This window comes from Diorhabda carinulata, chromosome 1 (assembly GCF_026250575.1).
Source record: "Diorhabda carinulata isolate Delta chromosome 1, icDioCari1.1, whole genome shotgun sequence".
Taxonomy (NCBI): domain Eukaryota; kingdom Metazoa; phylum Arthropoda; class Insecta; order Coleoptera; family Chrysomelidae; genus Diorhabda; species Diorhabda carinulata.
In genome coordinates, this window is record NC_079460.1 from 26,829,018 (window position 1) to 26,847,966 (window position 18,949).

At 30.7% G+C, this 18,949-nt stretch overlaps 1 protein-coding gene across 1 annotated transcript in view; it reads left to right on the top strand.

Annotated features, from left to right (window-relative positions):
- The window catches only part of LOC130895914 (beta-1,3-galactosyltransferase 5-like), a 56,751-nt gene that overhangs the window by 36,365 nt on the left and 1,437 nt on the right, over positions 1 to 18,949 (top strand). The gene's annotated exons all lie outside the window — the stretch shown is intronic.

Here is an 18,949-nt window from a genome sequence, read left to right on the forward strand (position 1 = left end):
TTTTGTTATTGGTTTTTTCCCGTCACCATCCCTTCTCCATCAATCCCATTTCATTTTTAGTATCAATTTTCTCCAATGTTTCATTTCAGTTGACAGTTATTGCTTGCATAAATTTTTGGCAAGATGAAACTGAATATAAGTCGAAGAAGGGCTTTTTCAAATAATCTAAAAACTGATATAAATCCACCAACATAAAAGTGAGCAGACTGATAATAGTACACATTAGCAGTTTAAACGGTTTTGTTAAAAGTGGTTTATTGACTTTTGAATCTACTCATTTCGATAATTACGATGATCGTACAACTGATAGATCTTTTCCCTAAGAACTGTATAATGATAAAGGATAATGCAAGTTACAACTTTGAGAAAAATTGCCCACAACCAAGTAGTGAAAAAAAGGTTTACAGAATTGAAAAGAGAAATTGAAAAAATATGAAATTGCTGAAATTGCAGGATATTGTGGAATGACGGTTGTTAGATGTCAACCATATCATTGCGAACTAAACCCGTTTGAACTTGTATAGGCATAGATAAAGGGGAGAAGTTTCAAGAAAAATAATTCTTCTAAAATGAGTGAAGTTAAATAGTTGTTTTTGGATGCTGTAAATAATGTGAAGCTTGAGAAACTGGGAAAAGACATTTGATCATGATTAAAAAGAAGAGAAAATGTAGAAGCTGGAAAATATTACTGTTGAAATGATTGAACCATTGGAAAATTGGTTGCAACAGTTCATTTTCTGATTTTGATTTGGATTTGTGACCAGTAGCTCTACTTATACTCTAATTATTCTTTATGAACGTAAGGTTGGTTGAAAATTTGAGTTCAAACTCTTCTACAAATATAACCAGTATGACACAATGCTCTTCTTACCTTGAAGAAAAATGAAAAATTTTAAAATAAATTGCAATTATTTATTTTCAGCTGTTTGAAAGTTATAAGCAGGTTAATTAGGTGAAAATATAAGTGTACACTCGATATATTCAATCTATTTATACAAATGTCATTTCATACGAAAATACTCGAGAATTAACTTGAAAAAATATTTTAACTGTTTACGAAAAGAAGTGATTACAAATGCTTCGTCATTTTATTACTCTCTCATTCATAAAAATAGACTATAAATTAGTCTCCATGTTGCGTATATTATTATAAGGATAGTTATTAAATTATGTATTCTTGATCCGTTATTTAATGGATAACATAATTTTCTGTAATAATAAAACTATTAATTTTTAAACAAATACAAAAATCAATTACTGTACGTATTGATATGGCTGAAGAGGTATTTAAAAGGCCTTTTACATAATGTATAACAAACCCACATTTCCATTTCAAAATTTTAACGATGACGTCATCACGCTCACATAGATGGCGTCCAAAATAAAAAGGCATAGGTAAAAACATCCTTATGAATAGCATGTTTAAAATTGAAAATCGACGGGCTTCAGGATTTTTCCTTAAAGTCACCGGCCTACGAAATAACGAAGTTTTTCCTTTCATTTGCACCATATTGTATATAATCTTACACTAATTGTGCCTAACCTGAATATTGCTTCTAATCAGACTCATCAAATCAAAAATCGGACATAATTATCTTGAACTCACAAATGACCATCTGCTTTCCTCGTATAGATTCAATATTTTTAGATGACGTTATTAATATTCCTAAAATAATCGTTTCATCGTCAAACTCTGTTTTCTTAATCAAAATAATGTACCGGAAGTTTTAGTGTTGTATCCGAATGTTTCAGTCTAAAATTAATCTCTCACAATAGGGTCTCTATTCTTCTCGTAAAACATAAATAGAAATGCCTAGACAAGGCATTGTTATGAAAATATTACTAGAATGATATGTCAGCTAACAGTGTTGCCACATCTGCAGTGGTTATGTACAAAAAAATCTTAGTGTACTTGTGTTAAGATGACGTGTTCCATCACAGCGTTTCTAATAATTTTCCAAAATAAGAACAATATAATTTCAATATTTGTCTCCACTATTTTTACTTAGCACCCTCTATATTTCAGTCCCTTTATAATGATCATAAATATGCCACGTCACACTTTTTTGATGAAGTTTGTAGCCTCATTTTCAAATATATCACTTTCTAGTGAACTTGAACGGAATCCCTAAATTTTTAATGTAAATGGAATTTAACCCATATCTTATTTTAAAGGTCATTCTACTATTTTTTCAAAAATATCGTATTTTTAACTTCGCAAGAAATCTGTTGAAAACATTTGGTGTTGTTTTTATATTATAAGGAATTTCACTTCTAATATCCAACAAAATAATAAAAAAGCATAATATTCAGATAAACTTGTCATTGGAAACGATGTAATCAACCTAAACTAGACTTTTTGTATTCGTACAGATTATAACGTAGAAGAAACGAGCCCAAATAGGGTCTTTGCTCTTTCCTCTACCATTCCCGACACGATTTCTTGTCGCTAAATTTACTTTGTTGTAAAATTAGTTTTGTGAGTTAAAGGTTATACGTTAATTTTTTTTAAAGTGGTAAATTACATACTCAAACAAAGAACCAAAACGATTCTTTGATAATGGGTAGTGTGGAATATGCGCAAGTTGAACGTTAATAATATTTAATAAGAGTTTCATTAAACTGATTCCGTAGCTAAGAAAAAGAGAAATAATCGCCGAGTTTTGGATAAAGTATAACAAATACCAATTTTGGCACCTTTACTACAGAACCTTTCACATCACTTCGCAATATGCCGCTCCAAGTAAGAATGGCTAACAAATCAATAAGAAAAGTTGAATAAATTTCACCCGTATAGAGTGCTCATTCTTGCATAGCTTCGTAACGACGGTTTCAACCGAAGAATTGTATTTTGTGATTACGTTTTTTAATGGATATGTTAATAAACGATATTGGCACCATTAGAGCGATGAAAATTGATGGGATATAGGGGATGATATAATATATGAACAAAATGAACGTTTGCGCCGATATTCTTGAGAATATTATTATTGGTCCTATATTCATTGAAGAAAATCACAGATTTTTAGTTCCAATAGTTGATTAATTTATTCAAATCTTGAGTGGATCTCTAGAAAATAAAATATATTAAGAGACATTGAATGAAATGTTAGGAGCTATCGATATTTCTAGGTCACAGTGATAATTCAATGGTATTTTAAAAAAAAAGCGTTTAAGATGTTTGAAATACATGGTATTTCCCATTATTATTGCTATTTTGTTAGTTTTGACAACAGTCAGTGATTCTCAAAGTGGGCTTAACTACTGCTTCTATTTGGCTCTTAGTAACGTATCAACATTAATAATAATAAGTTGAGAATTGTCTGCGAAAAATGATTAGAAAAGACATACAATTGTGGGTGACAGTTCATTCAACACGGCAAAAAATTCTTGCCATTTTTATAAATAAATTTTGAGAAAAGTGGCCTCAAAATGATGGGGTCAAGTTAAGGTTCATTGTTATTGGTTTTTACGTACTGTTGCACATGGGATTCCGCACGACCATTTTAGACGGGTCACTAATGTAATTGAAAAAATTATATATATGTATATAATATTATTTAAAGAGATTTAGAATTTATGGTATAATCTAAACACCATATTAATGAAAATAAATTGTTTCCTTCAATTTTTCAATGAGTTATGCCAATGTTGATAGATATCTTTATCGATGTTCTGCGTAATAAAAACATATAGAAATAATAATTGTAACAGTCTACTGTTTCAAGGCTTTCTTATACAGGATGAGTCATGAGGAAGTTTTACCATATGTACAGCCCCTCAAGGAGAATATTAAGAGTCTATTAAAAAGTGTTAACTCCTCTTCTTTACTAATTTACGGGGTAATTTGTAAAATTGACCATAAATTTTAATTGGCTATAGTGTTTTTACCCCTCATTTGATTTTTCAGCATATAATTGCGATTCTGCTGAGCTGCAGAAGGACAATATTGCGATGAGAACGTTATATTGGATTTGATGTTAAAAGACATGGGTACAGGGCCATGATGTTCCATAATGTACTTTATTACTTTAAATCCAGCATCCACAAGTTTTTTTCCAATAAGACAACGAACATCCACATATTCCACGTCGAAATATAGAGTTTCTCCAAGAAGGTCGCGTTATTATTTATCTTGGTTAACTCGGTCACCAGATTTGAATCCCGTCGAAGTTATGGGGGATATGATGCAGAAATGACTATTCACTTTGCATAACCTCCAACAGACCATGAATTATTTTTAATATAAATTGCTCATACCATTTGTCATCAGTTTTGCATGAATCTTCCAAGAAGGATATCATGAGGCTACTAAAAAGTGTCAACACCTCTTCTTTATTAATTTACAGGGTGATTTGTGAAATTGACTATAAATTTTAATTGGCTATAGTGTTTATCCCGCCCATTTCATTTTTACAATTTTTTCATGATTCAGTAAACTACTATCAAGCATTCGACTGGTATTAGCTAAACTTAATAGGTATCCAATTTAAGGACACCTATTGAATATTGTAGAATGAATTTTTTTACAATTTTGAATTAAGCAAAAATCCGCATAGGTGAATTATTTTCGATAAATAATAAATTAAATAAATCGAAAAGTCAAACCTCATGTAAGTGTTAATATGTGTTGATTGTAAATGATTGAAATTTTATGTTAGATAATAATACATTGCATCAACTGTACTAAATAAAAATAACGAGCAACTATAAAAGTTTTGAAATCAAGATTGGTGTTGCCGTTTAACGTTTCTTGATAATTTATATCCATTTTGATTATCAACCCCTATTTATGTGAACAAGAATACATGTTAATGGTGGGTGTATGTACGTTACGTTGTGATAGCTTTGGTAGAGCTTTTGTTACTTTCGTTCAAAATGCCACATCTGTTTTCGACCACAGAATATGCCAACATAATTTTTGTTTTTGTGTTTTGTTATGGCAATGGTGTCATAAATGACCAATTAGTAGGTCCTCAATATTTTGATCATCGTTTAAGAGAATAGGTCTATTTGGACTACAAAATATTTTGCCGAATTTGCTTATCAACACGAACTTTGTTATCTGAGAATTGTATTTTCAGCTTTATGAGACATCTCCCACTTTCCAATGGCAGTGACCCAACATCTAAATAATGTGATTATTATTTATTTATTATAATTCAATACTGCAATTAACAATTCGGCAACAAAAATGTGTAGAGACTGCAGAGTTCCATTTCGAGAATCTAATTTGAATTATTTTCATTATTTTTATTTTGTTGCAATTATAGTGTTTTTTTTTGTTGTTATTTATGTATCCTAATTGAATAATTTTAGCTATTTTTTTTAATTGTGTCTCGTTATTATTATTATTATTGTTTTTTGTTGTTAGGTGTTTGTCGTTATTGTAAGTCTATACAGTTTATCATTTTAGTTAAAATTTTCGAAATTTATATCTGTTTCAATTAATACCTTATTATGAGGATTTGATCGTTCACTAAAAATTCAATAAACGCACGACAATATTGTCTCATATATCGTTTTCATTCATATTAATAAAGTTTGGAAATCACTTATTGTATTTAAAGATATTATACAATGTAGTCATTTAAATTTTATGCTGGATTTGAGAAATCACCCTGAAGAGAAGTTGACACTTTTTAGTAGCCGTATGTTATCCTACCTGAGGACTATATATGATAAAAGTATGTGAAGTTTCTCATGACTCACCCTGTAAAAAACAACATAAGAAAAAAATAGCTTACAAACAAAATTTGTTTGTGGTAGAAAATACATTCATCAATTTAAGAGGTCACTCACCAATTGGATAACTTCTCAAAAAAATGACTGTAAACCATACACTAACAAATGCTGCCTCATATGTTTTCTATGAGAGTGATTCTATGGATTATGAATCTGTCAAAGCCTAACAACTGGAAACAACGACAAAATACGTATATTTTTAAAAACACATACATTGCTCAAAATGATCAGTGCGTTAATAAAAAATCTATGCATATTTTTAGATTTGAAAAAACAAATTTTATAACAAAATAAAGTAATTTATGAGCCGTTATTTAGTGGGACTTTGGCAAAAAACACCAAGTGTACTATCGAATTTTCGAATACTTATTTATAATATGTAATACTATATTTATCATCAGAAACTGAAAATATTGGGACAAAGAAGATCAATATTGTATTGAAATATTTTGCAGGGCCTATCCAATAATGTTGGAACCACAAATTAGGTCAAGTGTTGAAGGTAAAATATAGACATGTGATCACAAGCAATTAAGACGAGGAACTATATATAACGTCTAACGTTTATAAATCTTGGGAAAGACATATTCAGCACTAAGTCGCTGTGAATATATATCAGAAGTGAGTTCGTACACAATTGATTGAAATCTACATAAAAAAGAACTTTGTGGCGGGCGTCAGGTACCACCGAATCGTAAAAAAGTTGAATTTCGTGGAAAAAATCGAAACTTTTATGTCAATGCTGGATAAAAAAGTATGGGTTGATACAACTAATAATTAGTCGAAAAACCGGACAGCGGCTCACAGTAACTCAGAAAGTAAATAACAGTGGATTTCTGAAAGAAAGAAGTATGTAAAAAATCTAACAACTATCACGAGATCACGAATGCCGATCGCTTCAAACTGTGGCGTATGACGTCTGTCTTCTTGCAATTTATTCTCATTTCAAATAGTGGAATATCTAAAATACATTGTTATTGGAAAAGGGGGTTAAATACGTAGATACTAACTGTACCATGGTATCATGTTGTTCTTGATAATACGAGGGTTGCTACATAAGTTTTGAGATGGACAAATAGAAACAAATATTTATAATTGGACATGGCTTTTTTGTTTTTCAAAATATTCTCCATTGATATCAATACACTTTTGCATGCGTTTGAACCATATTTTCCATTCCGTTTACCGCACAATTTATTTTTGATCTTCGGGAATAAGAAAAAATCATTGGATGCTAAACAATGACTGTACGGCAGATGACGCATGCAGTCGATTGCTGTTTAGTTTCGAGTTCATATGCATAGATCCATGATTCGTCGTTTGTTACGATCTTATAAACGTCTATTGAAGTACCGCGATTGAGTTTTTTCAGCATTCCTTTGCGCCAACCGACACGAGTTTTTTTTGAGTGATTGTCAAATTATGCGGTATCCAATGCGAAAAAATATTTTTGACAGTCAACTGTTGATGCAATATTGAATGTATACGAGTGGAACTGATATCCAAGTATGCCTCCTGATATCCAAGTAAGTATAATTGAATTCGGCATACCAGCGAAACACGATGGCTCGAGATGGTGCTTTATCACCAAAAGCCGAAGCGATTTGATCGGCACATTGCTGTGGGTTTAACCCACATCGAAAGTCATAGAAAATCATCGCACGAGAATTCTCGAGATCTAACTTTTTGAATGAATATGTCAGATTTGACATATTCATATCAGTGTTGTGATATCTCAAAACTTAAGTAGTAACCCTCGTAATAATTACATTAGAATTGAACTAGATAATTTTAAAGTGCAGGTAGTTTGAATGATTGATTTGTAACAGTATTTTTGTATTCGTCAAATATCAAACATAACAATGATATTTGGAACAAAACACAGCCAATATTTTAATTAAAAATTATATTAGAATCTCATAAATAATTCAAATCCATCTGCCACTAGCGCCTGAATTTCCAAGTTTTTATGTACCACTAATGTAGCTGACTTGTTTCGTTTATAATGCGTGAGACTATGTATAGAAACATGAAAACAAAAATGACGAACACTACTGATAAATTACTCAAAAAACAATAAAGGAGACTACGATAATGTTTATGATTTAACATTATTTTATCACTCTTTTTTATATAAACAATAATTTCCAAGATTCGCCGACACAAATATTGATTTATCATCTGAAGATAATTATTATTGCCAAGGTTGATTACCTATTAAAAAAACAAGTATCCGTTTAGTGGTCTCTGGTAAAGTCTCGTACTCATTAAAGTATGTTTGGTTAGTACTCCTTTGTTGTGGTTTGTGTTGACTAATAATTATTCCAGGTTCATGTCACTTCATTAAAATAAATGTGAACGTGAGTTAGTTGGTTATTCTTAAGTCATCATCTAAGCACCATTTTTATTAAATTGTGTTAGAATCTCTAGATTATTAAGAAATCTATTTCTCACAAATCATCAAAAATTAGTGTTACCACTAATTTTTTGGCGATTTATAATATATGTAGGGGCCTAATATCATAATAAATAGATTTAAAAAAGTCGGAATGTCAACGCTTCACTTGTATGTATATTGTTATAGCAAAGTTATTGGCAAAGACGCTGGTTATGTAAACGGCTTGTACTTGTTGAAAATAAATTATTGTATATAAACTCTAGAAGGATTTTCTTAGCATAGCACAGTCAGTACAGCTTTTGACTAGGTGTTTAATATCACGGCCAATTCCTTCCTAATGAACATAACTCCAAACAAACATTTTGGTGATTCCTACATGGGTAGCATACAACTCACGCAAGATTGTTAGGCGCACAGTTTATGGGACTACGACGCGATCATTTCTGAACAGCATTCCATTGGAAATGATGAACGGAGAATAATCGTTTTGCAGTTTTCTTATCAAGGTTAGTGGATCAGGATCTTCCTAAGTTGCTTTCGTTATGGTTGTAGCTGTAAAATTGACATTGGAGATTTGGACAATTAACTCGGCATAAAGTTGGTTAACTTCCTCATTAATGACCGTGTCCTTTTTTGTCGCATTTTGTGAAATCAGTGCCCTGGACAGACAATCCACATTTCTATTTTCCTTTTTAGATAGATAATGATTATGGTTGAATTTCCTTGACAGTTGGGCTCTGTTTTGTTTAGACACCTGGATGCATATGTAACAGGCTTTTCCTGGCCATCGAAAATGTGGCTGATGACGGCTGCCGTCCCTACAAGACTGGCATCGGTCGTTAAACGAAGTGGCAAGCTGGAGTTGTACGGCACTGAGACTCTATCACTGCAAAATTTCCGAGTTTCTGATTCGCATGCCAGGGTTCACTAGAAATGATGTTTTTCTTTTCCTAGAAAAGTTCTCACCTTATCGACTTTCCGCTTTTGACTTTGAGGTTGTTGATGGGGTGACTTTAATTCGAATAGAGAATATTAGTTACGGTCAGGCTGAGAGTTACGACTACGTAGGCTACGTTATACCTTGTTAACGTCATATTCGAGATTTTTTTTTGATTACCAAGGTCGTTACAGTGGATGCGCGAGGCCTCAAGTACTAAATCTCTCGAAGTTTTTCAAAAGTAGACTTCTTTTCGTCGGATATATGGGGAAATTTTTCTAGAATCCATTCGTCCCGTAAGCCTCGGATAAACAGAGCCCGCAGAAAAATATCAGTTACAGACATTTTAGCTTTACACCTACAACGCCATAAAAATCGCAGTCAAGCGGTTGTGTCAGAGGCTAGCAGCAAACTCAGCAATGGTTTGCGTTTCAGTCTGGTAATAAGTTGACAAAAAGTTTTGAGACAACAACATTCGGCTTTAACGAAAGTATTTTTCTATTATTTTCAACCAAGTTTATATACGTCTGATTATTAATTGACTCATAAGGCCCCAAAAACGCCAAAAGGTTGTTGAAATTGGTCTGACTAAGGCATTAAGTCACTGGGCTTGTTTTGTTCTATCAGTGAAATTATTAACAGCTAGATAGTTCTCAAAACGTTGAATTTAATACAAATACAGTTCCTTGGATGCATCAGTTTTCAAACTGGGATATTGAATCTTGGATTTGTGTGGTTACCATAATACCTGTAAACGGCTTGTACTTGTTGAAACTAAATTGAATAATAATAATATGTGTGACAGAATGAATGAAATATATATATATATATATATATATATATATATATATATATATATATATATATATATATATATATATATACATCTTTTTGTTTAAAAGTAGTATTTTTGGCTGCCACTTTTTTACTTGAGCTCAAATCAATTTTATAGGGTTCGCATATTTACTGACATATTTTAAATAAAATAACTACTGTTGGTTTCTTATTCTTGCTGTTGTAGTGTTTTGTTATGTTTCATAATACAAGATAAAGCATCATCTGTTATATTATTTAGTCATTTTGAATTTGATTTTGGACCATGATTTAAAATATAGGATTCATATAAAAAATCTCCCAATCATATAATATAAATTATAAAAAGAACAATAAATATTTATTATACTCATATACGAGAACGGATCCCTTTGCTCAACTTTTGGCGTACTCAAGTTAACATATTTTTTCCATCGATGTTCTAGCATTTCTTATGCTTTTGGAAAAAATAGGTTATTCAATCTCGTAAAATGGTTACAGTGAATGAATTTCTTTGGTTCAGGTGGGATTTTCTTTTTCATATGTTTACCAAATTACTATTTTTTAGTTGAAAAAAGATGAAAAATTGATATGCCAGCATGTAATTCAACTTAAAATATCATTTTTTATGTATACATCGAATTTGACTCGAATAGGTATAGAAAATCATCTTTTGGAGATTCCTGTGTTTATGAAGGATCGTACAGACCTTGGACAGATAGAAAAACGTGAACGGGAAGAAGAGTAGAAGGGACGGCTGCGGCGGCTAAACGAACGTTTTCTGGATATTTTAATTATAACTGACATACATCCTGTATATGTTGTCTATTTAAAAATAAAAATTGTATGAATGTTTAAAGGTACTGAGAAAAATAGAGGGACAAAATACACGCGAATTTAAATTGTCAAGGAAACAAAAAAAACTTCTTCGAAAAGTTAAGACAAATCTTTACGTAAATTTAAACAACATATACTTTTTTTACATTCTTTAACGAGTTGTGACACTACTTCCGCATTTTTTAATAAAGGAAAAATACGATATGTACCACATGGTATGAGAGACCTTTTTCTTTAACAATTTTTCTGATAATCACACGTCGATCCCGCATGTCCGTCTGTGCACCACTATCTGCCAAATTTAAAATCAAGATATCTTTTCACTATGATATATAATACTGTAGATTCTTCTTATGCATCCACTATGCGAATTTGTGTTTGGGTCAACACTTTCAAACACCGTGCGATGCTCGACACGATGCCTTTTGAGACTGACGGTAGGCACGCTTCAAACTTGTCAGTTTCAAATAGGTTACAATGCGACTTAATAATTAATAATTATTTTGATTTATAAATTGGACAAACCAAATAATTCCAAATTATCTCTTTAAATATATTTTAAAAAGTGCGATTCCCTTTAGAACCATTTTCCTGGATGTTCGTATGAATCGTTGAATGAAATAAGTCGCGAATCAGTGTCAAGACCGCGTTTTTGTGAGATAAAATTTAATCTCGTAGAGAAAAAGGAATTCTAAGATTGCTTTTACTTTCTCCAACATCAAATAAATTAAAAAAATTCTTTTTAAAACGTTTCATTTCAGTCTGATAAGAGCTGATATCTAAGCTTTTGCAAAACTATAGAACAATAGTTTCTTCACTCACAAACACATTAGAAATTGAGGATAATAACGAAAATAATGATAAAAATGCCGACATATAATATTACTTGAATTTAAATCAATTTACATTTAGGGTATAGGATGTTCCGTTAGTGTGGGCAAGTGCGATTATTTATTGTTGAAAAGAAGATAATTTTTACAGGGTAGTACATAAAATTATCTACTCAAATTTTGTGTTTATTGAGTTGAATAATATCTTTACAATTCTCCGCATACTTAAGCTAAAGTAGATCTAGGAGACATTACACCAAAAACGTATCATCTGCATACATTACTGTGGATATTCCAAAATATTAAGACTTGTTTTTGAGAAGGTCTTGCATGCAAATTGGGAATAAAGATGGGGAAACAAGTGTGGAACTCCTCCCTATTCATCTGTAAATAAATTATTGGGTATCCTATGAGCCGTCGGGTACTGCGAGCTTGTTGGACTTCTAGCGGGACCATAATGCATGGACTCTTGATGCGAAAATTTATTCCGTATTCCTTCCTGTCCTATTTTGTTGATAAATTATCTTGATTTTAGGTCTATTCTTATTAAAAATTGATTTTTAAAACAGATAAAATTTTTGACGTTTCGACCTATTTCGTTATTCATTAAAATATAACCATTAACCATTTGCATACTTATATCAATAAATAGATCACTTACAATTAAATTATATATAGTTGCACTGAAGTTTTTAAAATATAAATATTACCCAAATTTTAGAGGTCCATTTTATCATTTAAAGCTTTTTCGTTTCTATGTATATACACCATTCCTGAACATTCTCTTTATATTGTGATTGACTCTGTTTCAAGAAGTTTTCTATTTTTATGAATGAATGTACGTTTTTTTGATATTTCATGGTTTCTTAGTGTAGTTTCATTTTTTTATCGTATTGATGACTTTTTTATCTATTTTCTAAATAGTTATAAGTCTGTCTTATGTAACAAGTGCCACAGTCATTGATATATACTTAATATATAATATTACTTCTTTTGTTTTTGGTTGTTTTAGATTTAAGTTTAGTGAAATAAGTTAATAATGTATTATATATTATATCTTTTATGACTTATACAAATACCATATTCATTAAAATAGTTAGATAGTTTGTTGGGAAAGTCCTTATGCATATGATAAGGAAAAGTGTTTTACATGTTTTATTTCCTACTTGACTATAGTATTTGTTTCTCCCTCTTTTAAATGTTATTTATCATTTTCTCATTACTAATCATGCTAGAACACTTTATATGGATATCACCATAGCATAACCATAAATTTGTTTTTCTCCTTCTCAGGTTTGGAGTTTGTTGTTGTAAGTGTTATTTCTGTTTTGATGTATATCCGTGTGTTTTTTGATTTTGCCCATTTTTCATGGATATATTTAATCTAACGAAATAAATCCATATTCATGAGTGATTCCTATATTTCTATTTTTTTTTCGCCAAAATCTGTTTCTGATGTAATTATGATGATATAATTTTTTTAAAATAATTAGATAATGGGACGATAAGAATAATTAATACAATAGGTCAAAGAGGTGTGTCAGTTTTGAGCAGGGGTATGGTTGTGAATTTCCAATTTCTGATTGTGCAATAAAAATTTGTTCTTCCCAAGATCGAATGGACGTATTATTTTCTTTTTACTATGAATTCGTAGAGTTCGTATATTTTTTTATTGTATTATCATTTAATAATTTCATATCATATCATAATCATTTTATTCATCATTCTTTTCTGATATAATAGTTTTTTTTATATTTATCTGCTTCCAAAATTCTAAGATACTTTGTTTTATTCAATATTTTGTTGGTTAAATTTCGGGATTAAAATTGCTCTATTGTTTTTCAATTTATTTTTAGTTTCGTTTTTTAGATAATTGGTGTTATATTTAGTATTGCATAATATACTTGTCACGGGCAATTCGTTGTCACTAGAAATATTTTGTGCAAAATTGGGACCTAAGGATAACATTCACTTCTTTTGGTATTTCGACATCTGCTAAATTTTCAATTCATTTTGATTTTATCTTTTGTGTATCTTTATCAATAGTTTGTTTTTTCAATATTAGGTTAAAAATAGAATAGAAGAATAAGACATTTTATATATTTTTGTGTAAAAATCTGCTTGATTTTAGTTTTTAAAACAGGTAAAAAATTTTTGTTTTGTTTTGACGTATTAATTATAATAAATAATCAATGGATCACCTACAACATGAATATCAACTGACACTCTTTTTTAACTGTACTAAATCTTTTTTATCCTTAGTTTTCATATCTCAAAAATTCCAATCAAATTGTAAAGGTCTTTTTTATCATTGGTTTAAATACATTGTTATGGTAAAATTTGTGGTTTTATTTGTTTTAATTACTTCTCGATGACTGTCATTTCACCACCACCACACTGTTCTTATGTTACAAATTTTCTAATCAATATTACACTACCTTCCCGTTAATATTTTGGCTTGAAATTTTGCACGCGTACTTATTCCTGATGACAAGACAATCCTCAATTTAAAAATTCACTAATTATCTATACCTCAGTAGTGATTATTTGTTTCATATTTTGTATGGAAAATATTGTTTTTCATAATTTTATTAAAAGATAAGAATGATAATAATATTCGCCATTTGGAGTGCAATGGATGACGTTGCGATATGGTATATCCGTTACGATATTTTTAATAATCGATATATACCTATATCGATAATAGTTGATTCTTGTTGACTGATTAAAAAAATGTTGCAATTATCTATTTGACATGTGGAACTGATAATAATTTGAATGCGAATTCTGCAAACTGAAAATTTATGAAAAATCTTTCAATCGACGACAGATTTGCATGGCTGTTGTGTCACTTTTTATGGAAAACTTCAAATTTGTCACTGAAATATAACTTCAAAATTGAAGCATAATATGAAAAGTTTTGTAGAAAGCCTCGCTATAGATTCAAAACTGCAATGAAAAGTAAAAAATTAAGAAAGGCTAGGGGTTAACAAGGTCAGTACGCATGACGTCAGAGTTTGTAATAATTAAGTTTATTAGAACTTTAAGAAAGAAAATTTCAGAAAACATAGTGTGATTAGTGCCCAAACTAAGCGACTAAGTTAGCGACTTTTGGTTAAAAGAATATGTGTATAATTTGGTAATGAGAACAACACTGGTTTCTTTAATTTAATTGTAACAGTACAATTCCTGTTACAAATTTTATTTTCCAATAATTACATCCAAATCAATTATGTTGTGTGGGTGTATTGGAGTTAATTATCAGTTTCTTAATAATTATTCTTCTAAATTAGGACGAGTTTGTTTTTATCATGTATAGTTTGTGTGATTTTAACCAGATCAAGGAATGGCCGTATGCGCACTTTCAGAATTGTCGCTCACAATTTGTTCAGTTATGAATTTTTATTCAAAGCTTCATGTTAGTAGGATACATCTATTCAGTTAATCATTAATCTGTTCTAGCAGTTAACGTATTAAGTTGGTTCAGTTGCTTTTACGCAATATCAAAAAGCGTAAACATAAATAAACTGAAATACCAGTTTTTTATTTATGTCTCCCTCTTTTTAAGTGTAAAGTTTTTAGGCAGAAATAACAAAAATATATAAAAGTAGTGTGTAATCAGAGTCAGTCAAAAGCTCAACTTGATCCTTGATCCTCAAATTGTTCGCAATAAAAGAACATCCTGGTCCAGTCCGTAAGATGCGTATATATAAGCGATTCTGATTTATGAACTATTTCAGAAACTGTTGTAACCCGTGAACAAAGTTTTTGTTCAATGCGCGGCATTTATAATTGACCCAACAAAATAAAAACCATACAAATTAATATAGATTTAGAATAAAAAAAAGTATCTATTAAATTTGTATGTGTTTGATTCATTCATCCTTTCTTATCTCATTACATATTAATATAGAAATGTTATCACTACATAGATATATTTGATTTTATATACTTAAAGTAAATGAGTATATACTATAGTAATGTCAAGCAGACCAAAAGTTGCATTCAGTATCCATTTCATTGCTGGTCGACCAATAATTAAAAACATAAGATTCAATTGTATACGTACGTACTTAATTATAACTTCAAAACATTCCTATTTATATGAATACTCAATTAATAATAATAATATTTGAAATGGCATGTTTATCTTTCTATTTTCTATTCTATCTCTTTTAGGATTAATGAATTTATAAAATTTTATTTTTTATACTATAAGTTGGAAGTTTACCTATTTCTACTGCTTATTAGATTTTTTTCATTATCTAAACAAAAAACTAAGAAAAATTAAAATGCAACTTTTTATCGTTTGTATATGCTTAATGTGAAGACAATAACAGCGACAGTTGCAATATCGTGGAGTGGAGTTTCAATTGAGCCTTTCCCCTGATATAGATGGTATTATGTCCATTGAGTTCGGAATTACTGGAGATAAATATCTAAAATGCTTTTGCGTTTATTTGACATTCATTAAAAACAGATATAAAATGTATGTGAATTGAAACAGTAAGGAAAGATAACTTCTCTTCTGGAGAAAAAATTTGAAATAATGATATTCATTGTGAGGCATAAATGATCTATTGAAGCTTCAACACATTCTTTTCAATTCAAGCATTTTCATAATCTCAAACAAGACACCAAGCTTCTATTCACTCTTCTACTGATTTCTACCAATTGTTGACCATAATTCGGTGGAAGTGTCTAGTTTGTAATGAATATTTCGTTTGGACTGGGATGAAATTGTATTCAAAATGGATCCCTGTGAATTTCTGATGCGCTTTTGACAAAATGACAGCAATTTTATTGCAACTTTAGTTCCATTGTTTGAATTTCCGCCACGTTTTAATTGAGTCTCGCTCTTATACACCTTATTTATGGACAAAGTGGCCGTGGTGCAGTCGAGAATAGAAAGGTCATATATGATGTCGAGAGATCACTTGGGACAATCACAGATTTTACTTGGGTTGATACAACGGGTGTTAGAATTATAGTGACTATTAAGACTCAATAATTTAAATAATTTTTTCCTTTCGTATACTACTATGAATTATAGTCTATTTCAGAAATGTATAGAGCAATAAAATGGGGAATTCCGTCCGGTTCGGATCAATTTCGGTGTCCGCCATAGGTGTAGGACTTGAAATATTGTATAGGAATTACTTGGGTAGTAGATTATACAGTTACGTTTTGCGTTTAACAGGTACCGCTTAAACTTCTATTAGTGCCTCTGTCTAATTCCAACCCTATTTCAGATTCGGCATAACCATGCGCCGTAATTGCAATGATGCGTTACCCAAAATTTTTAGACCATTATAAGTATATTTGTTTAGTTTAACGCATCAGTGTTTGCTGTTGAGCCATAAATAGTGTTCACAGTGTTATGAGATTAGTAATAAAATGGCGACATTTACACCAATGAAAAGATGTTCCAATAATTCTCCACTATCAGTGAATGAAAAACTTATGATTTTAAATGTACACGATTGGATAAAATACGATTACCCGAATTTTACTTTACCAGAAACTGTCGACCGATGTTCCCAAATGAATGGAATTGGAAAGTCCACCATTTTTAAATTATTGCGGGGGAGAAAGATAGCAGGCAAAGTGGAACCTCCCAAGAAAAATCCAGGCAGACCAGTAAAAGTCCTTGATGAAGACACCAAAAGTGTAATTCGAAGAAAAGTTCACTCTATATAAGATTTTAATGGAGCTTGGCCAGGATGATAGTATTCTGTGAGCTCTGTGAGCTTGGCCAAGGATGATAGTATACACTTTTACTGGAAAGCGATGAAATTGTTTGCTGGCGACGAAAATACTTAAGTAGTATAAAGCAGTACAGAACAGAGCAGAAGAAAATGCTTTATCTTTATGAGACGTGGATTAATGAAGGTTATACAGTACCAAAAATGTGGTAAGACAAAAAAAGCAGTGCTCGCCAAGCTTTCATGGAATGCCTTCAGGTAAAGGGAAAATAATCGTCCATATTGGAAGCGAAGAAGAATTTTTAAAAGAAGCTAACCTTTCAATTATGCAATACGGGAGATTACCACGAGGACATGGATTTGGATGTTTTTGAAGACGATTTTAGTGAAATGATAAAATATCTTTCGGCTGATTCAGTAGTATTTATGGATAACGCAAGTTATCATTCTCGACGCATAGAGAAGACTCCAACTTCATCTTGGAGAAAACAAGAAATTATTGACTGATTAACCACAAAAAGTATTGAATTTGAAGATAGTTTGATAAAAAAGAACTATTAGCTATAGAGAATTCACACAAACATCGTTTTATGAAATACGCCGTGGAAGATATAGCAGAAAAACATAGTGTAATTGTGCTGCGCACACCGCCATATCGTTGTGAACTGAATCCTATAAAACTTATATGGGCGCAAGTGAAAGGATTGGTAGCAAGACGTTGTAATGGCAATGAAAGACGTTAAGCTAATGTTTGATCAAGCCATTAAGGAGGTGACATCAGAGAACTGGCGAAAAGCAGTTCAGCATGTCATTCAAAAAGAGGAGAAAATGTGGGATCTTGACTACTTGATCGATCGGACCGTCGACCCGTTAATTATAACGTCAAGATGAGATGACAGTTCCTCATATGATGAAGAATATTATGATTTTTTATAATTCAATTTTTGTATAATGTTCAATAAAAAATAAGTGTACCTGATACTATGTACATAATGCTCAATTTTTATTCTGTTAAAATTAAATTCTTTCCTTTTTACGAGTAAACTCAAAAAATAAAAAACATATTAACTATTGCAAAGCCCACATAATTAGAAAACAATTAAGCAAAAATTGTGATGTAAGTATTTTCATAACGTGAAAAAAATTCATAAACTTTAAGTTTGAGCGCTGACGTTATAAAAATAACTTATTTTGAATCAGAAGGGACCTAATATCAAGATTTTTATTATATATATTTCATTAAAGAAGAATCACAAAACAACAATTCATGCCAGATAACTACATTAGAATTAACTATCCACTTTTAAAGACCCTGTTATCTAGGTTTTCAACCTTCTATTATAGAAACAAAAATCTCATTTTCAATATCCCTTCACCCTTTTAATATTTCGACTCTTGTATTTTTTTAGATCATAAAAATTGCAAACTTTCTATAAAAACTCTTTGAAAAATTGTCCCTACCCTACAAATAATATGAATTTGACCACAGAACTGTATGCATGTATTTATTAATGATACTAAAAATGAGATAATGTATTCAGTAACGAAGCATACAGTAACTGTTTCCGAATGAGATGATATTCATATATAATTCTGAACGTTTCAAATCAAAGGGCGTATTTTTTATTAGATGATTCAAACTTCTCTAATGCAGATTTTTAAGTTTTATTTTTTATTCGACTTC